Source organism: Schistocerca serialis, chromosome 2 (assembly GCF_023864345.2).
Source record: "Schistocerca serialis cubense isolate TAMUIC-IGC-003099 chromosome 2, iqSchSeri2.2, whole genome shotgun sequence".
NCBI lineage: Eukaryota > Metazoa > Arthropoda > Insecta > Orthoptera > Acrididae > Schistocerca > Schistocerca serialis.
The window spans coordinates 804663253-804688862 of NC_064639.1; the positions used below are offsets into that span (position 1 = coordinate 804663253).

Sequence of the window (25610 nt, forward strand, 5' to 3'; positions counted from 1 at the left end):
CACTGCATGTGAATGACGCCACCTTTGATGGCCTCACCATGTAGGGCTGCAGCTCAGCCAGCGTTCTCCCTGTCTGTCGCGGTTAGATTGTTTCCATCGACGTCTTTTACTACAGGAACTTCACGAATCGGAGGGAGCTCGTAGCCGATGCCCTTGCTAACACAGAAGAGAAACTGTTGCTATTACGAGTCTCCGGGTGGTACATGAAAATGACCGTTGTTTCCGTGGTGTAGCGGTTATCACGTCTGCTTTACACGCAGAAGGTCCCCGGTTCGATCCCGGGCGGGAACACAACAATTTTAATCTACATTTCGGATTTCATTTCCGAGATGACCTCACGTCCGCGTATGCAGAGACAAGCAATGTTGTATGCTAGACGGATAGGGCGTCATTTTACTGTCAAATACTGTTGCTCTCTTATTGCACCGGTATTTGGTAACTGAGAACGACCCTAGCTCCATTATGGCAGGCAAAATTTATAATCCGGTTCTTCAGGGCTACTTCAAGTGCGCTTGCTACTGGCTTTCCTGAGCTCACCCTACTCGCCTTGTCACAGCTCTGTCAAAGTGTGATGCAAACTAATAATGAGAAACTCTTAGCCACGCTCAATCTTACATGCCACCCCTTGGTTGTTGCCGTCGCTAGTAAGATGAGGGTAGACTGTCGCACAATTAAGCTGAATCTCCACTCACGGTGCACATATCCCGCAAAGACAACCTTGTTTTCCGTTGCATGCAAAATTACCGTCTGCCTTCCTACCGAATTCCACCTACGTACTTTACTGGTGCCGCATTCTTGTTATATCCACGTGCTATAACAGGCGTCAACTCTTCATTGAGGAGCTGCAACCGGGGCTGAGTTCCACCTACTCTTCATCACGGTCAAAATGGCAGGGCTCGTCCGGGATTTGAACCCGGGACCTCCTGCACCCAAAGCAGGGATCATACCCCTAGACCAACGAGCCTCCTGGCTGGAGCAGTCAAGTTAATCCCAAGTAGTGGGCCTCACAGGGAACACAAACTTTCACGCGAATTCGCAAGATAAACGCTTTCTGCAGGCAGCACTCACCACTGATGAGAAGAATATTAAAGGCAACGAATAAAAAGCGAAATAACTTCATCGAGCACTGCTTATGAACAGCCGGCAGTGCCTCAGTTTCGGTATGTGGTTTCTCAGGGTTAAGAGAAGGCGAATGCACTAAACAAAAGAACATCGGGAAACCAAGCACCAACTCATAACGAAAAGATTGCACAATATACTGCAAGCAAAACTTCCAGAAGACGGATACTGAAGACGCCGCAGACAAAAGAATTATTCTATGCAGTAACGATTATCTAGGAAGCGTGAATTGCATGTGCTGCTCCACCACACAACTTCTTTTGATACTGTTTTACTTATTCTAAATTTTCATTACCGGATCGTCTCTAAAATACTGTGCGGTTATCACCTGGTTTCTAACAGCGATAGTAGTAAGTAAGTCGACTACAAAGTCTTTCAAACTAGGTCAGACACAAAAAAAAAAAAAAATTTCGGAGCTGCGTGTAGCTCATGTCATTCTGCTTTCAATCGTGAATCTCCGGCTGGGAGTAGTGGCGTACTTCTGTAATCCAAGCTTCTGGGAGGCCGTTGTGTGGGAGAGATCTGGAAACAACTACAGATTCGACCGTTCCACGAGCTCAGGAACGGCCGCGAGGCCTTCATCGAGCTCTGCAGGTCGACAGATGATAGTGTGGAAATTTCGGCAAGCGGTGGCTAAGGGTTAAGAGAAGCCAAACGCACTAAACACAAGAAAGTCGGGAAACCGAAGCACACAACTCATAACGAAAAGATTGCGGAATGCATTGCGAAAGCAAAACTTCGAGAAGACCAACTCTGAAGCCATCGGCGAGCTAGGAATTATTCCGCACAAGAAGCGATCATGTAGGAAGAGCGAGCCGAGGCTATCGCTCGACCACACAATAAATTTTTGCTTAATCCCAATTTGCAGTACCGGTTCGACACTAGAATACTGCGCCTTGGTTCTTCCAAAAGCGATAGTAATAAGCACGTCGACTGCAGTGTCATTTGGGGTAGTGAGTCAGACATGGAGAGGATATGAGGCGGGTGGAATATGCAACGACAGGGGCATTGCAGGGCGGCCGCCGGCTCCTTGCGCTGTGGCGCACCGGTGCCGGCGGCGGCCTGGCTGGGCTGCTGGTGCCTCCATGTAGAGCTGCCGCCGAGCCCAGGCAAAGTGCCGCTAACGAAGCGATTGCCTTTGGTGACATCTTTTGCAATAACGACTGCGCGAATCGACGGTATCTCGTAAGGAAGGAAAGAGCAGCAGCTGCCGCCGAGCCCAGGCGCCGTGCCGAACACGCAGAAGGTCCCCGGCTCGATTGCGGGCGGAAACCCGTTTTCGTCGCACTCAGCAAGACACTTGCTACGATCTCTACTGTGTTCATTTAAATCAACTGCAAACGTTCCATCAGCAGGGTGCACATGGCTCAAATGAAACATGAAACGGTTTCAGAACTGGTTGTCGGATTTTAGCGCTGACTTGGAGGCCTGGAAATGCGCGAAACAGCCGCCGCCATGCGATTTGTTACCACACCGTTGTACAAAACGCAAGGGCTCGTCCGGGATTTGAACCCGGGACCTCCTGCACCCGAAGCAGGAATCATACCCCTAGACCAACGAGCCTATTCGTTCCGAAAACGCACTGCATGTGAATGACGCCACCTTTGATGGCCTCACCATGTAGGGCTGCAGCTCAGCCAGCGTTCTCCCTGTCTGTCGCGGTTAGATTGTTTCCATCGACGTCTTTTACTACAGGAACTTCACGAATCGGAGGGAGCTCGTAGCCGATGCCCTTGCTAACACAGAAGAGAAACTGTTGCTATTACGAGTCTCCGGGTGGTACATGAAAATGACCGTTGTTTCCGTGGTGTAGCGGTTATCACGTCTGCTTTACACGCAGAAGGTCCCCGGTTCGATCCCGGGCGGGAACACAACAATTTTAATCTACATTTCGGATTTCATTTCCGAGATGACCTCACGTCCGCGTATGCAGAGACAAGCAATGTTGTATGCTAGACGGATAGGGCGTCATTTTACTGTCAAATACTGTTGCTCTCTTATTGCACCGGTATTTGGTAACTGAGAACGACCCTAGCTCCATTATGGCAGGCAAAATTTATAATCCGGTTCTTCAGGGCTACTTCAAGTGCGCTTGCTACTGGCTTTCCTGAGCTCACCCTACTCGCCTTGTCACAGCTCTGTCAAAGTGTGATGCAAACTAATAATGAGAAACTCTTAGCCACGCTCAATCTTACATGCCACCCCTTGGTTGTTGCCGTCGCTAGTAAGATGAGGGTAGACTGTCGCACAATTAAGCTGAATCTCCACTCACGGTGCACATATCCCGCAAAGACAACCTTGTTTTCCGTTGCATGCAAAATTACCGTCTGCCTTCCTACCGAATTCCACCTACGTACTTTACTGGTGCCGCATTCTTGTTATATCCACGTGCTATAACAGGCGTCAACTCTTCATTGAGGAGCTGCAACCGGGGCTGAGTTCCACCTACTCTTCATCACGGTCAAAATGGCAGGGCTCGTCCGGGATTTGAACCCGGGACCTCCTGCACCCAAAGCAGGGATCATACCCCTAGACCAACGAGCCACCTGGCTGGAGCAGTCAAGTTAATCCCAAGTAGTGGGCCTCACAGGGAACACAAACTTTCACGCGAATTCGCAAGATAAACGCTTTCTGCAGGCAGCACTCACCACTGATGAGAAGAATATTAAAGGCAACGAATAAAAAGCGAAATAACTTCATCGAGCACTGCTTATGAACAGCCGGCAGTGCCTCAGTTTCGGTATGTGGTTTCTCAGGGTTAAGAGAAGGCGAATGCACTAAACAAAAGAACATCGGGAAACCAAGCACCAACTCATAACGAAAAGATTGCACAATATACTGCAAGCAAAACTTCCAGAAGACGGATACTGAAGACGCCGCAGACAAAAGAATTATTCTATGCAGTAACGATTATCTAGGAAGCGTGAATTGCATGTGCTGCTCCACCACACAACTTCTTTTGATACTGTTTTACTTATTCTAAATTTTCATTACCGGATCGTCTCTAAAATACTGTGCGGTTATCACCTGGTTTCTAACAGCGATAGTAGTAAGTAAGTCGACTACAAAGTCTTTCAAACTAGGTCAGACACAAAAAAAAAAAAAAATTTCGGAGCTGCGTGTAGCTCATGTCATTCTGCTTTCAATCGTGAATCTCCGGCTGGGAGTAGTGGCGTACTTCTGTAATCCAAGCTTCTGGGAGGCCGTTGTGTGGGAGAGATCTGGAAACAACTACAGATTCGACCGTTCCACGAGCTCAGGAACGGCCGCGAGGCCTTCATCGAGCTCTGCAGGTCGACAGATGATAGTGTGGAAATTTCGGCAAGCGGTGGCTAAGGGTTAAGAGAAGCCAAACGCACTAAACACAAGAAAGTCGGGAAACCGAAGCACACAACTCATAACGAAAAGATTGCGGAATGCATTGCGAAAGCAAAACTTCGAGAAGACCAACTCTGAAGCCATCGGCGAGCTAGGAATTATTCCGCACAAGAAGCGATCATGTAGGAAGAGCGAGCCGAGGCTATCGCTCGACCACACAATAAATTTTTGCTTAATCCCAATTTGCAGTACCGGTTCGACACTAGAATACTGCGCCTTGGTTCTTCCAAAAGCGATAGTAATAAGCACGTCGACTGCAGTGTCATTTGGGGTAGTGAGTCAGACATGGAGAGGATATGAGGCGGGTGGAATATGCAACGACAGGGGCATTGCAGGGCGGCCGCCGGCTCCTTGCGCTGTGGCGCACCGGTGCCGGCGGCGGCCTGGCTGGGCTGCTGGTGCCTCCATGTAGAGCTGCCGCCGAGCCCAGGCAAAGTGCCGCTAACGAAGCGATTGCCTTTGGTGACATCTTTTGCAATAACGACTGCGCGAATCGACGGTATCTCGTAAGGAAGGAAAGAGCAGCAGCTGCCGCCGAGCCCAGGCGCCGTGCCGAACACGCAGAAGGTCCCCGGCTCGATTGCGGGCGGAAACCCGTTTTCGTCGCACTCAGCAAGACACTTGCTACGATCTCTACTGTGTTCATTTAAATCAACTGCAAACGTTCCATCAGCAGGGTGCACATGGCTCAAATGAAACATGAAACGGTTTCAGAACTGGTTGTCGGATTTTAGCGCTGACTTGGAGGCCTGGAAATGCGCGAAACAGCCGCCGCCATGCGATTTGTTACCACACCGTTGTACAAAACGCAAGGGCTCGTCCGGGATTTGAACCCGGGACCTCCTGCACCCGAAGCAGGAATCATACCCCTAGACCAACGAGCCTATTCGTTCCGAAAACGCACTGCATGTGAATGACGCCACCTTTGATGGCCTCACCATGTAGGGCTGCAGCTCAGCCAGCGTTCTCCCTGTCTGTCGCGGTTAGATTGTTTCCATCGACGTCTTTTACTACAGGAACTTCACGAATCGGAGGGAGCTCGTAGCCGATGCCCTTGCTAACACAGAAGAGAAACTGTTGCTATTACGAGTCTCCGGGTGGTACATGAAAATGACCGTTGTTTCCGTGGTGTAGCGGTTATCACGTCTGCTTTACACGCAGAAGGTCCCCGGTTCGATCCCGGGCGGGAACACAACAATTTTAATCTACATTTCGGATTTCATTTCCGAGATGACCTCACGTCCGCGTATGCAGAGACAAGCAATGTTGTATGCTAGACGGATAGGGCGTCATTTTACTGTCAAATACTGTTGCTCTCTTATTGCACCGGTATTTGGTAACTGAGAACGCCCCTAGCTCCATTATGGCAGGCAAAATTTATAATCCGGTTCTTCAGGGCTACTTCAAGTGCGCTTGCTACTGGCTTTCCTGAGCTCACCCTACTCGCCTTGTCACAGCTCTGTCAAAGTGTGATGCAAACTAATAATGAGAAACTCTTAGCCACGCTCAATCTTACATGCCACCCCTTGGTTGTTGCCGTCGCTAGTAAGATGAGGGTAGACTGTCGCACAATTAAGCTGAATCTCCACTCACGGTGCACATATCCCGCAAAGACAACCTTGTTTTCCGTTGCATGCAAAATTACCGTCTGCCTTTCTACCGAATTCCACCTACGTACTTTACTGGTGCCGCATTCTTGTTATATCCACGTGCTATAACAGGCGTCAACTCTTCATTGAGGAGCTGCAACCGGGGCTGAGTTCCACCTACTCTTCATCACGGTCAAAATGGCAGGGCTCGTCCGGGATTTGAACCCTGGACCTCCTGCACCCAAAGCAGGAATCATACCCCTAGACCAACGAGCCACCTGGCTGGAGCAGTCAAGTTAATCCCAAGTAGTGGGCCTCACAGGGAACACAAACTTTCACGCGAATTCGCAAGATAAACGCTTTCTGCAGGCAGCACTCACCACTGATGAGAAGAATATTAAAGGCAACGAATAAAAAGCGAAATAACTTCATCGAGCACTGCTTATGAACAGCCGGCAGTGCCTCAGTTTCGGTATGTGCTTTCTCAGGGTTAAGAGAAGGCGAATGCACTAAACAAAAGAACATCGGGAAACCAAGCACCAACTCATAACGAAAAGATTGCACAATATACTGCAAGCAAAACTTCCAGAAGACGGATACTGAAGACGCCGCAGACAAAAGAATTATTCTATGCAGTAACGATTATCTAGGAAGCGTGAATTGCATGTGCTGCTCCACCACACAACTTCTTTTGATACTGTTTTACTTATTCTAAATTTTCATTACCTGATCGTCTCTAAAATACTGTGCGGTTATCACCTGGTTTCCAACAGCGATAGTAGTAAGTAAGTCGACTACAAAGTCTTTCAAAGTAGGTCAGACACAAAAAAAAAAAAAAAAATTTCGGAGCTGCGTGTAGCTCATGTCATTCTGCTTTCAATCGTGAATCTCCGGCTGGGAGTAGTGGCATACTTCTGTAATCCAAGCTTCTGGGAGGCCGTTGTGTGGGAGAGATCTGGAAACAACTACAGATTCGACCGTTCCACGAGCTCAGGAACGGCCGCGAGGCCTTCATCGAGCTCTGCAGGTCGACAGATGATAGTGTGGAAATTTCGGCAAGCGGTGGCTAAGGGTTAAGAGAAGCCAAACGCACTAAACACAAGAAAGTCGGGAAACCGAAGCACACAACTCATAACGAAAAGATTGCGGAATGCATTGCGAAAGCAAAACTTCGAGAAGACCAACTCTGAAGCCATCGGCGAGCTAGGAATTATTCCGCACAAGAAGCGATCATGTAGGAAGAGCGAGCCGAGGCTGTCGCTCGACCACACAATAAATTTTTGCTTAATCCCAATTTGCAGTACCGGTTCGACACTAGAATACTGCGCCTTGGTTCTTCCAAAAGCGATAGTAATAAGCACGTCGACTGCAGTGTCATTTGGGGTAGTGAGTCAGACATGGAGAGGATATGAGGCGGGTGGAATATGCAACGACAGGGGCATTGCAGGGCGGCCGCCGGCTCCTTGCGCTGTGGCGCACCGGTGCCGGCGGCGGCCTGGCTGAGCTGCTGGTGCCTCCATGTAGAGCTGCCGCCGAGCCCAGGCAAAGTGCCGCTAACGAAGCGATTGCCTTTGGTGACATCTTTTGCAATAACGACTGCGCGAATCGACGGTATCTCGTAAGGAAGGAAAGAGCAGCAGCTGCCGCCGAGCCCAGGCGCCGTGCCGAACACGCAGAAGGTCCCCGGCTCGATTGCGGGCGGAAACCCGTTTTCGTCGCACTCAGCAAGACACTTGCTACGATCTCTACTGTGTTCATTTAAATCAACTGCAAACGTTCCATCAGCAGGGTGCACATGGCTCAAATGAAACATGAAACGGTTTCAGAACTGGTTGTCGGATTTTAGCGCTGACTTGGAGGCCTGGAAATGCGCGAAACAGCCGCCGCCATGCGATTTGTTACCACACCGTTGTACAAAACGCAAGGGCTCGTCCGGGATTTGAACCCGGGACCTCCTGCACCCGAAGCAGGAATCATACCCCTAGACCAACGAGCCTATTCGTTCCGAAAACGCACTGCATGTGAATGACGCCACCTTTGATGGCCTCACCATGTAGGGCTGCAGCTCAGCCAGCGTTCTCCCTGTCTGTCGCGGTTAGATTGTTTCCATCGACGTCTTTTACTACAGGAACTTCACGAATCGGAGGGAGCTCGTAGCCGATGCCCTTGCTAACACAGAAGAGAAACTGTTGCTATTACGAGTCTCCGGGTGGTACATGAAAATGACCGTTGTTTCCGTGGTGTAGCGGTTATCACGTCTGCTTTACACGCAGAAGGTCCCCGGTTCGATCCCGGGCGGGAACACAACAATTTTAATCTACATTTCGGATTTCATTTCCGAGATGACCTCACGTCCGCGTATGCAGAGACAAGCAATGTTGTATGCTAGACGGATAGGGCGTCATTTTACTGTCAAATACTGTTGCTCTCTTATTGCACCGGTATTTGGTAACTGAGAACGCCCCTAGCTCCATTATGGCAGGCAAAATTTATAATCCGGTTCTTCAGGGCTACTTCAAGTGCGCTTGCTACTGGCTTTCCTGAGCTCACCCTACTCGCCTTGTCACAGCTCTGTCAAAGTGTGATGCAAACTAATAATGAGAAACTCTTAGCCACGCTCAATCTTACATGCCACCCCTTGGTTGTTGCCGTCGCTAGTAAGATGAGGGTAGACTGTCGCACAATTAAGCTGAATCTCCACTCACGGTGCACATATCCCGCAAAGACAACCTTGTTTTCCGTTGCATGCAAAATTACCGTCTGCCTTTCTACCGAATTCCACCTACGTACTTTACTGGTGCCGCATTCTTGTTATATCCACGTGCTATAACAGGCGTCAACTCTTCATTGAGGAGCTGCAACCGGGGCTGAGTTCCACCTACTCTTCATCACGGTCAAAATGGCAGGGCTCGTCCGGGATTTGAACCCTGGACCTCCTGCACCCAAAGCAGGAATCATACCCCTAGACCAACGAGCCACCTGGCTGGAGCAGTCAAGTTAATCCCAAGTAGTGGGCCTCACAGGGAACACAAACTTTCACGCGAATTCGCAAGATAAACGCTTTCTGCAGGCAGCACTCACCACTGATGAGAAGAATATTAAAGGCAACGAATAAAAAGCGAAATAACTTCATCGAGCACTGCTTATGAACAGCCGGCAGTGCCTCAGTTTCGGTATGTGCTTTCTCAGGGTTAAGAGAAGGCGAATGCACTAAACAAAAGAACATCGGGAAACCAAGCACCAACTCATAACGAAAAGATTGCACAATATACTGCAAGCAAAACTTCCAGAAGACGGATACTGAAGACGCCGCAGACAAAAGAATTATTCTATGCAGTAACGATTATCTAGGAAGCGTGAATTGCATGTGCTGCTCCACCACACAACTTCTTTTGATACTGTTTTACTTATTCTAAATTTTCATTACCTGATCGTCTCTAAAATACTGTGCGGTTATCACCTGGTTTCCAACAGCGATAGTAGTAAGTAAGTCGACTACAAAGTCTTTCAAAGTAGGTCAGACACAAAAAAAAAAAAAAAAATTTCGGAGCTGCGTGTAGCTCATGTCATTCTGCTTTCAATCGTGAATCTCCGGCTGGGAGTAGTGGCATACTTCTGTAATCCAAGCTTCTGGGAGGCCGTTGTGTGGGAGAGATCTGGAAACAACTACAGATTCGACCGTTCCACGAGCTCAGGAACGGCCGCGAGGCCTTCATCGAGCTCTGCAGGTCGACAGATGATAGTGTGGAAATTTCGGCAAGCGGTGGCTAAGGGTTAAGAGAAGCCAAACGCACTAAACACAAGAAAGTCGGGAAACCGAAGCACACAACTCATAACGAAAAGATTGCGGAATGCATTGCGAAAGCAAAACTTCGAGAAGACCAACTCTGAAGCCATCGGCGAGCTAGGAATTATTCCGCACAAGAAGCGATCATGTAGGAAGAGCGAGCCGAGGCTGTCGCTCGACCACACAATAAATTTTTGCTTAATCCCAATTTGCAGTACCGGTTCGACACTAGAATACTGCGCCTTGGTTCTTCCAAAAGCGATAGTAATAAGCACGTCGACTGCAGTGTCATTTGGGGTAGTGAGTCAGACATGGAGAGGATATGAGGCGGGTGGAATATGCAACGACAGGGGCATTGCAGGGCGGCCGCCGGCTCCTTGCGCTGTGGCGCACCGGTGCCGGCGGCGGCCTGGCTGAGCTGCTGGTGCCTCCATGTAGAACTGCCGCCGAGCCCAGGCAAAGTGCCGCTAACGAAGCGATTGCCTTTGGTGACATCTTTTGCAATAACGACTGCGCGAATCGACGGTATCTCGTAAGGAAGGAAAGAGCAGCAGCTGCCGCCGAGCCCAGGCGCCGTGCCGAACACGCAGAAGGTCCCCGGCTCGATTGCGGGCGGAAACCCGTTTTCGTCGCACTCAGCAAGACACTTGCTACGATCTCTACTGTGTTCATTTAAATCAACTGCAAACGTTCCATCAGCAGGGTGCACATGGCTCAAATGAAACATGAAACGGTTTCAGAACTGGTTGTCGGATTTTAGCGCTGACTTGGAGGCCTGGAAATGCGCGAAACAGCCGCCGCCATGCGATTTGTTACCACACCGTTGTACAAAACGCAAGGGCTCGTCCGGGATTTGAACCCGGGACCTCCTGCACCCGAAGCAGGAATCATACCCCTAGACCAACGAGCCTATTCGTTCCGAGCCCAGGCAAAGTGCCGCTAACGAAGCGATTGCCTTTGGTGACATCTTTTGCAATAACGACTGCGCGAATCGACGGTATCTCGTAAGGAAGGAAAGAGCAGCAGCTGCCGCCGAGCCCAGGCGCCGTGCCGAACACGCAGAAGGTCCCCGGCTCGATTGCGGGCGGAAACCCGTTTTCGTCGCACTCAGCAAGACACTTGCTACGATCTCTACTGTGTTCATTTAAATCAACTGCAAACGTTCCATCAGCAGGGTGCACATGGCTCAAATGAAACATGAAACGGTTTCAGAACTGGTTGTCGGATTTTAGCGCTGACTTGGAGGCCTGGAAATGCGCGAAACAGCCGCCGCCATGCGATTTGTTACCACACCGTTGTACAAAACGCAAGGGCTCGTCCGGGATTTGAACCCGGGACCTCCTGCACCCGAAGCAGGAATCATACCCCTAGACCAACGAGCCTATTCGTTCCGAAAACGCACTGCATGTGAATGACGCCACCTTTGATGGCCTCACCATGTAGGGCTGCAGCTCAGCCAGCGTTCTCCCTGTCTGTCGCGGTTAGATTGTTTCCATCGACGTCTTTTACTACAGGAACTTCACGAATCGGAGGGAGCTCGTAGCCGATGCCCTTGCTAACACAGAAGAGAAACTGTTGCTATTACGAGTCTCCGGGTGGTACATGAAAATGACCGTTGTTTCCGTGGTGTAGCGGTTATCACGTCTGCTTTACACGCAGAAGGTCCCCGGTTCGATCCCGGGCGGGAACACAACAATTTTAATCTACATTTCGGATTTCATTTCCGAGATGACCTCACGTCCGCGTATGCAGAGACAAGCAATGTTGTATGCTAGACGGATAGGGCGTCATTTTACTGTCAAATACTGTTGCTCTCTTATTGCACCGGTATTTGGTAACTGAGAACGCCCCTAGCTCCATTATGGCAGGCAAAATTTATAATCCGGTTCTTCAGGGCTACTTCAAGTGCGCTTGCTACTGGCTTTCCTGAGCTCACCCTACTCGCCTTGTCACAGCTCTGTCAAAGTGTGATGCAAACTAATAATGAGAAACTCTTAGCCACGCTCAATCTTACATGCCACCCCTTGGTTGTTGCCGTCGCTAGTAAGATGAGGGTAGACTGTCGCACAATTAAGCTGAATCTCCACTCACGGTGCACATATCCCGCAAAGACAACCTTGTTTTCCGTTGCATGCAAAATTACCGTCTGCCTTTCTACCGAATTCCACCTACGTACTTTACTGGTGCCGCATTCTTGTTATATCCACGTGCTATAACAGGCGTCAACTCTTCATTGAGGAGCTGCAACCGGGGCTGAGTTCCACCTACTCTTCATCACGGTCAAAATGGCAGGGCTCGTCCGGGATTTGAACCCTGGACCTCCTGCACCCAAAGCAGGAATCATACCCCTAGACCAACGAGCCACCTGGCTGGAGCAGTCAAGTTAATCCCAAGTAGTGGGCCTCACAGGGAACACAAACTTTCACGCGAATTCGCAAGATAAACGCTTTCTGCAGGCAGCACTCACCACTGATGAGAAGAATATTAAAGGCAACGAATAAAAAGCGAAATAACTTCATCGAGCACTGCTTATGAACAGCCGGCAGTGCCTCAGTTTCGGTATGTGCTTTCTCAGGGTTAAGAGAAGGCGAATGCACTAAACAAAAGAACATCGGGAAACCAAGCACCAACTCATAACGAAAAGATTGCACAATATACTGCAAGCAAAACTTCCAGAAGACGGATACTGAAGACGCCGCAGACAAAAGAATTATTCTATGCAGTAACGATTATCTAGGAAGCGTGAATTGCATGTGCTGCTCCACCACACAACTTCTTTTGATACTGTTTTACTTATTCTAAATTTTCATTACCTGATCGTCTCTAAAATACTGTGCGGTTATCACCTGGTTTCCAACAGCGATAGTAGTAAGTAAGTCGACTACAAAGTCTTTCAAAGTAGGTCAGACACAAAAAAAAAAAAAAAATTCGGAGCTGCGTGTAGCTCATGTCATTCTGCTTTCAATCGTGAATCTCCGGCTGGGAGTAGTGGCATACTTCTGTAATCCAAGCTTCTGGGAGGCCGTTGTGTGGGAGAGATCTGGAAACAACTACAGATTCGACCGTTCCACGAGCTCAGGAACGGCCGCGAGGCCTTCATCGAGCTCTGCAGGTCGACAGATGATAGTGTGGAAATTTCGGCAAGCGGTGGCTAAGGGTTAAGAGAAGCCAAACGCACTAAACACAAGAAAGTCGGGAAACCGAAGCACACAACTCATAACGAAAAGATTGCGGAATGCATTGCGAAAGCAAAACTTCGAGAAGACCAACTCTGAAGCCATCGGCGAGCTAGGAATTATTCCGCACAAGAAGCGATCATGTAGGAAGAGCGAGCCGAGGCTGTCGCTCGACCACACAATAAATTTTTGCTTAATCCCAATTTGCAGTACCGGTTCGACACTAGAATACTGCGCCTTGGTTCTTCCAAAAGCGATAGTAATAAGCACGTCGACTGCAGTGTCATTTGGGGTAGTGAGTCAGACATGGAGAGGATATGAGGCGGGTGGAATATGCAACGACAGGGGCATTGCAGGGCGGCCGCCGGCTCCTTGCGCTGTGGCGCACCGGTGCCGGCGGCGGCCTGGCTGAGCTGCTGGTGCCTCCATGTAGAACTGCCGCCGAGCCCAGGCAAAGTGCCGCTAACGAAGCGATTGCCTTTGGTGACATCTTTTGCAATAACGACTGCGCGAATCGACGGTATCTCGTAAGGAAGGAAAGAGCAGCAGCTGCCGCCGAGCCCAGGCGCCGTGCCGAACACGCAGAAGGTCCCCGGCTCGATTGCGGGCGGAAACCCGTTTTCGTCGCACTCAGCAAGACACTTGCTACGATCTCTACTGTGTTCATTTAAATCAACTGCAAACGTTCCATCAGCAGGGTGCACATGGCTCAAATGAAACATGAAACGGTTTCAGAACTGGTTGTCGGATTTTAGCGCTGACTTGGAGGCCTGGAAATGCGCGAAACAGCCGCCGCCATGCGATTTGTTACCACACCGTTGTACAAAACGCAAGGGCTCGTCCGGGATTTGAACCCGGGACCTCCTGCACCCGAAGCAGGAATCATACCCCTAGACCAACGAGCCTATTCGTTCCGAGCCCAGGCAAAGTGCCGCTAACGAAGCGATTGCCTTTGGTGACATCTTTTGCAATAACGACTGCGCGAATCGACGGTATCTCGTAAGGAAGGAAAGAGCAGCAGCTGCCGCCGAGCCCAGGCGCCGTGCCGAACACGCAGAAGGTCCCCGGCTCGATTGCGGGCGGAAACCCGTTTTCGTCGCACTCAGCAAGACACTTGCTACGATCTCTACTGTGTTCATTTAAATCAACTGCAAACGTTCCATCAGCAGGGTGCACATGGCTCAAATGAAACATGAAACGGTTTCAGAACTGGTTGTCGGATTTTAGCGCTGACTTGGAGGCCTGGAAATGCGCGAAACAGCCGCCGCCATGCGATTTGTTACCACACCGTTGTACAAAACGCAAGGGCTCGTCCGGGATTTGAACCCGGGACCTCCTGCACCCGAAGCAGGAATCATACCCCTAGACCAACGAGCCTATTCGTTCCGAAAACGCACTGCATGTGAATGACGCCACCTTTGATGGCCTCACCATGTAGGGCTGCAGCTCAGCCAGCGTTCTCCCTGTCTGTCGCGGTTAGATTGTTTCCATCGACGTCTTTTACTACAGGAACTTCACGAATCGGAGGGAGCTCGTAGCCGATGCCCTTGCTAACACAGAAGAGAAACTGTTGCTATTACGAGTCTCCGGGTGGTACATGAAAATGACCGTTGTTTCCGTGGTGTAGCCGTTATCACGTCTGCTTTACACGCAGAAGGTCCCCGGTTCGATCCCGGGCGGGAACACAACAATTTTAATCTACATTTCGGATTTCATTTCCGAGATGACCTCACGTCCGCGTATGCAGAGACAAGCAATGTTGTATGCTAGACGGATAGGGCGTCATTTTACTGTCAAATACTGTTGCTCTCTTATTGCACCGGTATTTGGTAACTGAGAACGCCCCTAGCTCCATTATGGCAGGCAAAATTTATAATCCGGTTCTTCAGGGCTACTTCAAGTGCGCTTGCTACTGGCTTTCCTGAGCTCACCCTACTCGCCTTGTCACAGCTCTGTCAAAGTGTGATGCAAACTAATAATGAGAAACTCTTAGCCACGCTCAATCTTACATGCCACCCCTTGGTTGTTGCCGTCGCTAGTAAGATGAGGGTAGACTGTCGCACAATTAAGCTGAATCTCCACTCACGGTGCACATATCCCGCAAAGACAACCTTGTTTTCCGTTGCATGCAAAATTACCGTCTGCCTTTCTACCGAATTCCACCTACGTACTTTACTGGTGCCGCATTCTTGTTATATCCACGTGCTATAACAGGCGTCAACTCTTCATTGAGGAGCTGCAACCGGGGCTGAGTTCCACCTACTCTTCATCACGGTCAAAATGGCAGGGCTCGTCCGGGATTTGAACCCTGGACCTCCTGCACCCAAAGCAGGAATCATACCCCTAGACCAACGAGCCACCTGGCTGGAGCAGTCAAGTTAATCCCAAGTAGTGGGCCTCACAGGGAACACAAACTTTCACGCGAATTCGCAAGATAAACGCTTTCTGCAGGCAGCACTCACCACTGATGAGAAGAATATTAAAGGCAACGAATAAAAAGCGAAATAACTTCATCGAGCACTGCTTATGAACAGCCGGCAGTGCCTCAGTTTCGGTATGTGCTTTCTCAGGGTTAAGAGAAGGCGAATGCACTAAACAAAAGAACATCGGGAAACCAAGCACCAACTCATAACGAAAAGATTGCACAATATACTGCAAGCAAAACTTCCAGAAGACGGATACTGAAGACGCCGCAGACAAAAGAATTATTCTATGCAGTAACGATTATCTAGGAAGCGTGAATTGCATGTGCTGCTCCACCACACAACTTCTTTTGATACTGTTTTACTTATTCTAAATTTTCATTACCTGATCGTCTCTAAAATACTGTGCGGTTATCACCTGGTTTCCAACAGCGATAGTAGTAAGTAAGTCGACTACAAAGTCTTTCAAAGTAGGTCAGACACAAAAAAAAAAAAAAAAATTTCGGAGCTGCGTGTAGCTCATGTCATTCTGCTTTCAATCGTGAATCTCCGGCTGGGAGTAGTGGCATACTTCTGTAATCCAAGCTTCTGGGAGGCCGTTGTGTGGGAGAGATCTGGAAACAACTACAGATTCGACCGTTCCACGAGCTCAGGAACGGCCGCGAGGCCTTCATCGAGCTCTGCAGGTCGACAGATGATAGTGTGGAAATTTCGGCAAGCGGTGGCTAAGGGTTAAGAGAAGCCAAACGCACTAAACACAAGAAAGTCGGGAAACCGAAGCACACAACTCATAACGAAAAGATTGCGGAATGCATTGCGAAAGCAAAACTTCGAGAAGACCAACTCTGAAGCCATCGGCGAGCTAGGAATTATTCCGCACAAGAAGCGATCATGTAGGAAGAGCGAGCCGAGGCTGTCGCTCGACCACACAATAAATTTTTGCTTAATCCCAATTTGCAGTACCGGTTCGACACTAGAATACTGCGCCTTGGTTCTTCCAAAAGCGATAGTAATAAGCACGTCGACTGCAGTGTCATTTGGGGTAGTGAGTCAGACATGGAGAGGATATGAGGCGGGTGGAATATGCAACGACAGGGGCATTGCAGGGCGGCCGCCGGCTCCTTGCGCTGTGGCGCACCGGTGCCGGCGGCGGCCTGGCTGAGCTGCTGGTGCCTCCATGTAGAGCTGCCGCCGAGCCCAGGCAAAGTGCCGCTAACGAAGCGATTGCCTTTGGTGACATCTTTTGCAATAACGACTGCGCGAATCGACGGTATCTCGTAAGGAAGGAAAGAGCAGCAGCTGCCGCCGAGCCCAGGCGCCGTGCCGAACACGCAGAAGGTCCCCGGCTCGATTGCGGGCGGAAACCCGTTTTCGTCGCACTCAGCAAGACACTTGCTACGATCTCTACTGTGTTCATTTAAATCAACTGCAAACGTTCCATCAGCAGGGTGCACATGGCTCAAATGAAACATGAAACGGTTTCAGAACTGGTTGTCGGATTTTAGCGCTGACTTGGAGGCCTGGAAATGCGCGAAACAGCCGCCGCCATGCGATTTGTTACCACACCGTTGTACAAAACGCAAGGGCTCGTCCGGGATTTGAACCCGGGACCTCCTGCACCCGAAGCAGGAATCATACCCCTAGACCAACGAGCCTATTCGTTCCGAGCCCAGGCAAAGTGCCGCTAACGAAGCGATTGCCTTTGGTGACATCTTTTGCAATAACGACTGCGCGAATCGACGGTATCTCGTAAGGAAGGAAAGAGCAGCAGCTGCCGCCGAGCCCAGGCGCCGTGCCGAACACGCAGAAGGTCCCCGGCTCGATTGCGGGCGGAAACCCGTTTTCGTCGCACTCAGCAAGACACTTGCTACGATCTCTACTGTGTTCATTTAAATCAACTGCAAACGTTCCATCAGCAGGGTGCACATGGCTCAAATGAAACATGAAACGGTTTCAGAACTGGTTGTCGGATTTTAGCGCTGACTTGGAGGCCTGGAAATGCGCGAAACAGCCGCCGCCATGCGATTTGTTACCACACCGTTGTACAAAACGCAAGGGCTCGTCCGGGATTTGAACCCGGGACCTCCTGCACCCGAAGCAGGAATCATACCCCTAGACCAACGAGCCTATTCGTTCCGAGCCCAGGCAAAGTGCCGCTAACGAAGCGATTGCCTTTGGTGACATCTTTTGCAATAACGACTGCGCGAATCGACGGTATCTCGTAAGGAAGGAAAGAGCAGCAGCTGCCGCCGAGCCCAGGCGCCGTGCCGAACACGCAGAAGGTCCCCGGCTCGATTGCGGGCGGAAACCCGTTTTCGTCGCACTCAGCAAGACACTTGCTACGATCTCTACTGTGTTCATTTAAATCAACTGCAAACGTTCCATCAGCAGGGTGCACATGGCTCAAATGAAACATGAAACGGTTTCAGAACTGGTTGTCGGATTTTAGCGCTGACTTGGAGGCCTGGAAATGCGCGAAACAGCCGCCGCCATGCGATTTGTTACCACACCGTTGTACAAAACGCAAGGGCTCGTCCGGGATTTGAACCCGGGACCTCCTGCACCCGAAGCAGGAATCATACCCCTAGACCAACGAGCCTATTCGTTCCGAAAACGCACTGCATGTGAATGACGCCACCTTTGATGGCCTCACCATGTAGGGCTGCAGCTCAGCCAGCGTTCTCCCTGTCTGTCGCGGTTAGATTGTTTCCATCGACGTCTTTTACTACAGGAACTTCACGAATCGGAGGGAGCTCGTAGCCGATGCCCTTGCTAACACAGAAGAGAAACTGTTGCTATTACGAGTCTCCGGGTGGTACATGAAAATGACCGTTGTTTCCGTGGTGTAGCGGTTATCACGTCTGCTTTACACGCAGAAGGTCCCCGGTTCGATCCCGGGCGGGAACACAACAATTTTAATCTACATTTCGGATTTCATTTCCGAGATGACCTCACGTCCGCGTATGCAGAGACAAGCAATGTTGTATGCTAGACGGATAGGGCGTCATTTTACTGTCAAATACTGTTGCTCTCTTATTGCACCGGTATTTGGTAACTGAGAACGCCCCTAGCTCCATTATGGCAGGCAAAATTTATAATCCGGTTCTTCAGGGCTACTTCAAGTGCGCTTGCTACTGGCTTTCCTGAGCTCACCCTACTCGCCTTGTCACAGCTCTGTCAAAGTGTGATGCAAACTAATAATGAGAAACTCTTAGCCACGCTCAATCTTACATGCCACCCCTTGGTTGTTGCCGTCGCTAGTAAGATGAGGGTAGACTGTCGCACAATTAAGCTGAATCTCCACTCACGGTGCACATATCCCGCAAAGACAACCTTGTTTTCCGTTGCATGCAAAATTACCGTCTGCCTTTCTACCGAATTCCACCTACGTACTTTACTGGTGCCGCATTCTTGTTATATCCACGTGCTATAACAGGCGTCAACTCTTCATTGAGGAGCTGCAACCGGGGCTGAGTTCCACCTACTCTTCATCACGGTCAAAATGGCAGGGCTCGTCCGGGATTTGAACCCTGGACCTCCTGCACCCAAAGCAGGAAACATACCCCTAGACCAACGAGCCACCTGGCTGGAGCAGTCAAGTTAATCCCAAGTAGTGGGCCTCACAGGGAACACAAACTTTCACGCGAATTCGCAAGATAAACGCTTTCTGCAGGCAGCACTCACCACTGATGAGAAGAATATTAAAGGCAACGAATAAAAAGCGAAATAACTTCATCGAGCACTGCTTATGAACAGCCGGCAGTGCCTCAGTTTCGGTATGTGCTTTCTCAGGGTTAAGAGAAGGCGAATGCACTAAACAAAAGAACATCGGGAAACCAAGCACCAACTCATAACGAAAAGATTGCACAATATACTGCAAGCAAAACTTCCAGAAGACGGATACTGAAGACGCCGCAGACAAAAGAATTATTCTATGCAGTAACGATTATCTAGGAAGCGTGAATTGCATGTGCTGCTCCACCACACAACTTCTTTTGATACTGTTTTACTTATTCTAAATTTTCATTACCTGATCGTCTCTAAAATACTGTGCGGTTATCACCTGGTTTCCAACAGCGATAGTAGTAAGTAAGTCGACTACAAAGTCTTTCAAAGTAGGTCAGACACAAAAAAAAAAAAAAAAATTTCGGAGCTGCGTGTAGCTCATGTCATTCTGCTTTCAATCGTGAATCTCCGGCTGGGAGTAGTGGCATACTTCTGTAATCCAAGCTTCTGGGAGGCCGTTGTGTGGGAGAGATCTGGAAACAACTACAGATTCGACCGTTCCACGAGCTCAGGAACGGCCGCGAGGCCTTCATCGAGCTCTGCAGGTCGACAGATGATAGTGTGGAAATTTCGGCAAGCGGTGGCTAAGGGTTAAGAGAAGCCAAACGCACTAAACACAAGAAAGTCGGGAAACCGAAGCACACAACTCATAACGAAAAGATTGCGGAATGCATTGCGAAAGCAAAACTTCGAGAAGACCAACTCTGAAGCCATCGGCGAGCTAGGAATTATTCCGCACAAGAAGCGATCATGTAGGAAGAGCGAGCCGAGGCTATCGCTCGACCACACAATAAATTTTTGCTTAATCCCAATTTGCAGTACCGGTTCGACACTAGAATACTGCGCCTTGGTTCTTCCAAAAGCGATAGTAATAAGCACGTCGACTGCAGTGTCATTTGGGGTAGTGAGTCAGACATGGAGAGGATATGAGGCGGGTGGAATATGCAACGACAGGGGCATTGCAGGGCGGCCGCCGGCTCCTTGCGCTGTGGCGCACCGGTGCCGGCGGCGGCCTGGCTGGGCTGCTGGTGCCTCCATGTAGAGCTGCCGCCGAGCCCAGGCAAAGTGCCGCTAACGAAGCGATTGCCTTTGGTGACATCTTTTGCAATAACGACTGCGCGAATCGACGGTATCTCGTAAGGAAGGAAAGAGCAGCAGCTGCCGCCGAGCCCAGGCGCCGTGCCGAACACGCAGAAGGTCCCCGGCTCGATTGCGGGCGGAAACCCGTTTTCGTCGCACTCAGCAAGACACTTGCTACGATCTCTACTGTGTTCATTTAAATCAACTGCAAACGTTCCATCAGCAGGGTGCACATGGGTCAAATGAAACATGAAACGGTTTCAGAACTGGTTGTCGGATTTTAGCGCTGACTTGGAGGCCTGGAAATGCGCGAAACAGCCGCCGCCATGCGATTTGTTACCACACCGTTGTACAAAACGCAAGGGCTCGTCCGGGATTTGAACCCGGGACCTCCTGCACCCGAAGCAGGAATCATACCCCTAGACCAACGAGCCTATTCGTTCCGAAAACGCACTGCATGTGAATGACGCCACCTTTGATGGCCTCACCATGTAGGGCTGCAGCTCAGCCAGCGTTCTCCCTGTCTGTCGCGGTTAGATTGTTTCCATCGACGTCTTTTACTACAGGAACTTCACGAATCGGAGGGAGCTCGTAGCCGATGCCCTTGCTAACACAGAAGAGAAACTGTTGCTATTACGATTCTCCGGGTGGTACATGAAAATGACCGTTGTTTCCGTGGTGTAGCGGTTATCACGTCTGCTTTACACGCAGAAGGTCCCCGGTTCGATCCCGGGCGGGAACACAACAATTTTAATCTACATTTCGGATTTCATTTCCGAGATGACCTCACGTCCGCGTATGCAGAGACAAGCAATGTTGTATGCTAGACGGATAGGGCGTCATTTTACTGTCAAATACTGTTGCTCTCTTATTGCACCGGTATTTGGTAACTGAGAACGACCCTAGCTCCATTATGGCAGGCAAAATTTATAATCCGGTTCTTCAGGGCTACTTCAAGTGCGCTTGCTACTGGCTTTCCTGAGCTCACCCTACTCGCCTTGTCACAGCTCTGTCAAAGTGTGATGCAAACTAATAATGAGAAACTCTTAGCCACGCTCAATCTTACATGCCACCCCTTGGTTGTTGCCGTCGCTAGTAAGATGAGGGTAGACTGTCGCACAATTAAGCTGAATCTCCACTCACGGTGCACATATCCCGCAAAGACAACCTTGTTTTCCGTTGCATGCAAAATTACCGTCTGCCTTCCTACCGAATTCCACCTACGTACTTTACTGGTGCCGCATTCTTGTTATATCAACGTGCTATAACAGGCGTCAACTCTTCATTGAGGAGCTGCAACCGGGGCTGAGTTCCACCTACTCTTCATCACGGTCAAAATGGCAGGGCTCGTCCGGGATTTGAACCCGGGACCTCCTGCACCCAAAGCAGGAATCATACCCCTAGACCAACGAGCCACCTGGCTGGAGCAGTCAAGTTAATCCCAAGTAGTGGGCCTCACAGGGAACACAAACTTTCACGCGAATTCGCAAGATAAACGCTTTCTGCAGGCAGCACTCACCACTGATGAGAAGAATATTAAAGGCAACGAATAAAAAGCGAAATAACTTCATCGAGCACTGCTTATGAACAGCCGGCAGTGCCTCAGTTTCGGTATGTGGTTTCTCAGGGTTAAGAGAAGGCGAATGCACTAAACAAAAGAACATCGGGAAACCAAGCACCAACTCATAACGAAAAGATTGCACAATATACTGCAAGCAAAACTTCCAGAAGACGGATACTGAAGACGCCGCAGACAAAAGAATTATTCTATGCAGTAACGATTATCTAGGAAGCGTGAATTGCATGTGCTGCTCCACCACACAACTTCTTTTGATACTGTTTTACTTATTCTAAATTTTCATTACCGGATCGTCTCTAAAATACTGTGCGGTTATCACCTGGTTTCTAACAGCGATAGTAGTAAGTAAGTCGACTACAAAGTCTTTCAAAGTAGGTCAGACACAAAAAAAAAAAAAAAATTTCGGAGCTGCGTGTAGCTCATGTCATTCTGCTTTCAATCGTGAATCTCCGGCTGGGAGTAGTGGCGTACTTCTGTAATCCAAGCTTCTGGGAGGCCGTTGTGTGGGAGAGATCTGGAAACAACTACAGATTCGACCGTTCCACGAGCTCAGGAACGGCCGCGAGGCCTTCATCGAGCTCTGCAGGTCGACAGATGATAGTGTGGAAATTTCGGCAAGCGGTGGCTAAGGGTTAAGAGAAGCCAAACGCACTAAACACAAGAAAGTCGGGAAACCGAAGCACACAACTCATAACGAAAAGATTGCGGAATGCATTGCGAAAGCAAAACTTCGAGAAGACCAACTCTGAAGCCATCGGCGAGCTAGGAATTATTCCGCACAAGAAGCGATCATGTAGGAAGAGCGAGCCGAGGCTGTCGCTCGACCACACAATAAATTTTTGCTTAATCCCAATTTGCAGTACCGGTTCGACACTAGAATACTGCGCCTTGGTTCTTCCAAAAGCGATAGTAATAAGCACGTCGACTGCAGTGTCATTTGGGGTAGTGAGTCAGACATGGAGAGGATATGAGGCGGGTGGAATATGCAACGACAGGGGCATTGCAGGGCGGCCGCCGGCTCCTTGCGCTGTGGCGCACCGGTGCCGGCGGCGGCCTGGCTGGGCTGCTGGTGCCTCCATGTAGAGCTGCCGCCGAGCCCAGGCAAAGTGCCGCTAACGAAGCGATTGCCTTTGGTGACATCTTTTGCAATAACGACTGCGCGAATCGACGGTATCTCGTAAGGAAGGAAAGAGCAGCAGCTGCCGCCGAGCCCAGGCGCCGTGCCGAACACGCAGAAGGTCCCCGGCTCGATTGCGGGCGGAAACCCGTTTTCGTCGCACTCAGCAAGACACTTGCTACGATCTCTACTGTGTTCATTTAAATCAACTGCAAACGTTCCATCAGCAGGGTGCACATGGCTCAAATGAAACATGAAACGGTTTCAGAACTGGTTGTCGGATTTTAGCGCTGACTTGGAGGCCTGGAAATGCGCGAAACAGCCGCCGCCATGCGATTTGTTACCACACCGTTGTACAAAACGCAAGGGCTCGTCCGGGATTTGAACCCGGGACCTCCTGCACCCGAAGCAGGAATCATACCCCTAGACCAACGAGCCTATTCGTTCCGAAAACGCACTGCATGTGAATGACGCCACCTTTGATGGCCTCACCATGTAGGGCTGCAGCTCAGCCAGCGTTCTCCCTGTCTGTCGCGGTTAGATTGTTTCCATCGACGTCTTTTACTACAGGAACTTCACGAATCGGAGGGAGCTCGTAGCCGATGCCCTTGCTAACACAGAAGAGAAACTGTTGCTATTACGAGTCTCCGGGTGGTACATGAAAATGACCGTTGTTTCCGTGGTGTAGCGGTTATCACGTCTGCTTTACACGCAGAAGGTCCCCGGTTCGATCCCGGGCGGGAACACAACAATTTTAATCTACATTTCGGATTTCATTTCCGAGATGACCTCACGTCCGCGTATGCAGAGACAAGCAATGTTGTATGCTAGACGGATAGGGCGTCATTTTACTGTCAAATACTGTTGCTCTCTTATTGCACCGGTATTTGGTAACTGAGAACGCCCCTAGCTCCATTATGGCAGGCAAAATTTATAATCCGGTTCTTCAGGGCTACTTCAAGTGCGCTTGCTACTGGCTTTCCTGAGCTCACCCTACTCGCCTTGTCACAGCTCTGTCAAAGTGTGATGCAAACTAATAATGAGAAACTCTTAGCCACGCTCAATCTTACATGCCACCCCTTGGTTGTTGCCGTCGCTAGTAAGATGAGGGTAGACTGTCGCACAATTAAGCTGAATCTCCACTCACGGTGCACATATCCCGCAAAGACAACCTTGTTTTCCGTTGCATGCAAAATTACCGTCTGCCTTTCTACCGAATTCCACCTACGTACTTTACTGGTGCCGCATTCTTGTTATATCCACGTGCTATAACAGGCGTCAACTCTTCATTGAGGAGCTGCAACCGGGGCTGAGTTCCACCTACTCTTCATCACGGTCAAAATGGCAGGGCTCGTCCGGGATTTGAACCCGGGACCTCCTGCACCCAAAGCAGGAATCATACCCCCTTTTTTTTTTTTTTTTTTTTTTTTTTTTTTTTTTTTTGTTGAAGGTTTTTTTCGTCGTAGCTCCACGCAGACCATCCTGTAGTATGTCCCGACTTGTCCCGACTTTGCTCGGCTGACGCGAAAGCTGACGCTTGGAATTCGCCCTTATCAAAAGGACAGGCACTATAAACGGCTGAGAGAGGCGAGGTGTGGAGAGGTACCAAAACGACAGGCAATCTGCGAAATTTTCTGCTCGTTGTTCTTAAAGAAAAAAACCGACGCAGTCGGTAGGACTCGAAGCTACGCTCCCAGAGGGAATCTGATTTCTAGTCAGACGCCTTAACCACTTTTTTTTTTTTTTTTTTTTTTTTTTTTTAACATTGAATTAGCAGTCCAACGCCTTAACCACTTTTTTTTTTTTTTTTTTTTCTCTTTTTTTTTTCTTGTTTAGGGACACACCGTGAAGAGTTGTTCTAGAAGAATTTAAAAAGAAAAAAAAAACAAAAAGATGTTTTCTCATCTCGGATCCATGTGTATTCTGGTGATCCGTGTGCACTGTTGGAGGGAGGTACCGAGGCGCAGTGGCTGAAGTCAGGACACGAGGCAGAAGCAGTGGGGCCTCTTCGCGGCACTACAGGTGCACCGCGTCCCAACCCACCCCCACACTCCCGGTTCACTACCCTATTCCCATTTTTTTGAATACAATGTTAAGCATATTTCCAAAGTTCTTGCCATGATTCTTGTATTGAAGTGTTTTGTGAAATTCGATTGCCATATGCATTTTGAATGCGACAGGATCATCATCCCCAAGTTTGTTAAAGATATAACTAGAATAATTACCCAGTAACCAAGCCACAGTATTATTTTTCGTCTGTGGGTAAAACTTAAAATCAGGCCGATAGATCATCATTGCGTGGACATTGGCGGGAACACTGCGAGTGATAAGTGCGACTTGTTGCTGAATCCAGTTCCAGTTGTGGAGACGTTCCCCACAGGTGCATCTGTGCAGCACGGTATCTGTGAGGTTGCAGTGAAGACAGAGGTCGGTAGCACTCAGCCCTATCCGGTGGAGTCGCTCATTGGTACTTATGATATTATTGACTGCTTTATACCACGCAGTACGAGCATCCGAGCTCAAAACAGTGGAACCAACGTTTCGCCATACTGCATCCCATTGGACTCCACTACATT

General features: G+C 49.6%; 29 non-coding genes across 29 annotated transcripts; 9 read left to right on the plus strand and 20 right to left on the minus strand.

Annotated features, from left to right (window-relative positions):
* Positions 1–218: 218 nt before the first annotated feature.
* Positions 219–291, plus strand: Trnav-uac (transfer RNA valine (anticodon UAC)). Its single transcript has one exon. It is a non-coding gene; the product is annotated as a tRNA-Val (tRNA).
* Positions 292–892: 601 nt separating this feature from the next.
* Trnap-ugg (transfer RNA proline (anticodon UGG)) lies at positions 893–964 on the minus strand. Its single transcript has one exon. It is a non-coding gene; the product is annotated as a tRNA-Pro (tRNA).
* Positions 965–2610: 1646 nt separating this feature from the next.
* Trnap-cgg (transfer RNA proline (anticodon CGG)) lies at positions 2611–2682 on the minus strand. Its single transcript has one exon. It is a non-coding gene; the product is annotated as a tRNA-Pro (tRNA).
* A 235-nt stretch (positions 2683–2917) lies between these two features.
* On the plus strand, positions 2918–2990 carry Trnav-uac (transfer RNA valine (anticodon UAC)). The gene has a single exon. It is a non-coding gene; the product is annotated as a tRNA-Val (tRNA).
* A 601-nt stretch (positions 2991–3591) lies between these two features.
* On the minus strand, positions 3592–3663 carry Trnap-ugg (transfer RNA proline (anticodon UGG)). Its single transcript has one exon. It is a non-coding gene; the product is annotated as a tRNA-Pro (tRNA).
* Positions 3664–5309: 1646 nt separating this feature from the next.
* Trnap-cgg (transfer RNA proline (anticodon CGG)) lies at positions 5310–5381 on the minus strand. The gene has a single exon. It is a non-coding gene; the product is annotated as a tRNA-Pro (tRNA).
* A 235-nt stretch (positions 5382–5616) lies between these two features.
* Positions 5617–5689, plus strand: Trnav-uac (transfer RNA valine (anticodon UAC)). Its single transcript has one exon. It is a non-coding gene; the product is annotated as a tRNA-Val (tRNA).
* A 601-nt stretch (positions 5690–6290) lies between these two features.
* Positions 6291–6362, minus strand: Trnap-ugg (transfer RNA proline (anticodon UGG)). The gene has a single exon. It is a non-coding gene; the product is annotated as a tRNA-Pro (tRNA).
* A 1648-nt stretch (positions 6363–8010) lies between these two features.
* Positions 8011–8082, minus strand: Trnap-cgg (transfer RNA proline (anticodon CGG)). Its single transcript has one exon. It is a non-coding gene; the product is annotated as a tRNA-Pro (tRNA).
* A 235-nt stretch (positions 8083–8317) lies between these two features.
* On the plus strand, positions 8318–8390 carry Trnav-uac (transfer RNA valine (anticodon UAC)). The gene has a single exon. It is a non-coding gene; the product is annotated as a tRNA-Val (tRNA).
* Positions 8391–8991: 601 nt separating this feature from the next.
* Trnap-ugg (transfer RNA proline (anticodon UGG)) lies at positions 8992–9063 on the minus strand. The gene has a single exon. It is a non-coding gene; the product is annotated as a tRNA-Pro (tRNA).
* A 1648-nt stretch (positions 9064–10711) lies between these two features.
* On the minus strand, positions 10712–10783 carry Trnap-cgg (transfer RNA proline (anticodon CGG)). Its single transcript has one exon. It is a non-coding gene; the product is annotated as a tRNA-Pro (tRNA).
* A 400-nt stretch (positions 10784–11183) lies between these two features.
* On the minus strand, positions 11184–11255 carry Trnap-cgg (transfer RNA proline (anticodon CGG)). Its single transcript has one exon. It is a non-coding gene; the product is annotated as a tRNA-Pro (tRNA).
* Positions 11256–11490: 235 nt separating this feature from the next.
* Positions 11491–11563, plus strand: Trnav-uac (transfer RNA valine (anticodon UAC)). Its single transcript has one exon. It is a non-coding gene; the product is annotated as a tRNA-Val (tRNA).
* Positions 11564–12164: 601 nt separating this feature from the next.
* Positions 12165–12236, minus strand: Trnap-ugg (transfer RNA proline (anticodon UGG)). Its single transcript has one exon. It is a non-coding gene; the product is annotated as a tRNA-Pro (tRNA).
* Positions 12237–13882: 1646 nt separating this feature from the next.
* Positions 13883–13954, minus strand: Trnap-cgg (transfer RNA proline (anticodon CGG)). The gene has a single exon. It is a non-coding gene; the product is annotated as a tRNA-Pro (tRNA).
* Positions 13955–14354: 400 nt separating this feature from the next.
* Trnap-cgg (transfer RNA proline (anticodon CGG)) lies at positions 14355–14426 on the minus strand. The gene has a single exon. It is a non-coding gene; the product is annotated as a tRNA-Pro (tRNA).
* A 235-nt stretch (positions 14427–14661) lies between these two features.
* Positions 14662–14734, plus strand: Trnav-uac (transfer RNA valine (anticodon UAC)). Its single transcript has one exon. It is a non-coding gene; the product is annotated as a tRNA-Val (tRNA).
* A 601-nt stretch (positions 14735–15335) lies between these two features.
* Positions 15336–15407, minus strand: Trnap-ugg (transfer RNA proline (anticodon UGG)). Its single transcript has one exon. It is a non-coding gene; the product is annotated as a tRNA-Pro (tRNA).
* A 1648-nt stretch (positions 15408–17055) lies between these two features.
* Positions 17056–17127, minus strand: Trnap-cgg (transfer RNA proline (anticodon CGG)). Its single transcript has one exon. It is a non-coding gene; the product is annotated as a tRNA-Pro (tRNA).
* Positions 17128–17527: 400 nt separating this feature from the next.
* Positions 17528–17599, minus strand: Trnap-cgg (transfer RNA proline (anticodon CGG)). Its single transcript has one exon. It is a non-coding gene; the product is annotated as a tRNA-Pro (tRNA).
* A 400-nt stretch (positions 17600–17999) lies between these two features.
* Trnap-cgg (transfer RNA proline (anticodon CGG)) lies at positions 18000–18071 on the minus strand. The gene has a single exon. It is a non-coding gene; the product is annotated as a tRNA-Pro (tRNA).
* A 235-nt stretch (positions 18072–18306) lies between these two features.
* On the plus strand, positions 18307–18379 carry Trnav-uac (transfer RNA valine (anticodon UAC)). Its single transcript has one exon. It is a non-coding gene; the product is annotated as a tRNA-Val (tRNA).
* Positions 18380–18980: 601 nt separating this feature from the next.
* Trnap-ugg (transfer RNA proline (anticodon UGG)) lies at positions 18981–19052 on the minus strand. Its single transcript has one exon. It is a non-coding gene; the product is annotated as a tRNA-Pro (tRNA).
* Positions 19053–20700: 1648 nt separating this feature from the next.
* On the minus strand, positions 20701–20772 carry Trnap-cgg (transfer RNA proline (anticodon CGG)). The gene has a single exon. It is a non-coding gene; the product is annotated as a tRNA-Pro (tRNA).
* A 235-nt stretch (positions 20773–21007) lies between these two features.
* Positions 21008–21080, plus strand: Trnav-uac (transfer RNA valine (anticodon UAC)). The gene has a single exon. It is a non-coding gene; the product is annotated as a tRNA-Val (tRNA).
* A 601-nt stretch (positions 21081–21681) lies between these two features.
* Trnap-ugg (transfer RNA proline (anticodon UGG)) lies at positions 21682–21753 on the minus strand. The gene has a single exon. It is a non-coding gene; the product is annotated as a tRNA-Pro (tRNA).
* A 1647-nt stretch (positions 21754–23400) lies between these two features.
* On the minus strand, positions 23401–23472 carry Trnap-cgg (transfer RNA proline (anticodon CGG)). The gene has a single exon. It is a non-coding gene; the product is annotated as a tRNA-Pro (tRNA).
* Positions 23473–23707: 235 nt separating this feature from the next.
* On the plus strand, positions 23708–23780 carry Trnav-uac (transfer RNA valine (anticodon UAC)). Its single transcript has one exon. It is a non-coding gene; the product is annotated as a tRNA-Val (tRNA).
* Positions 23781–25610: the final 1830 nt, after the last annotated feature.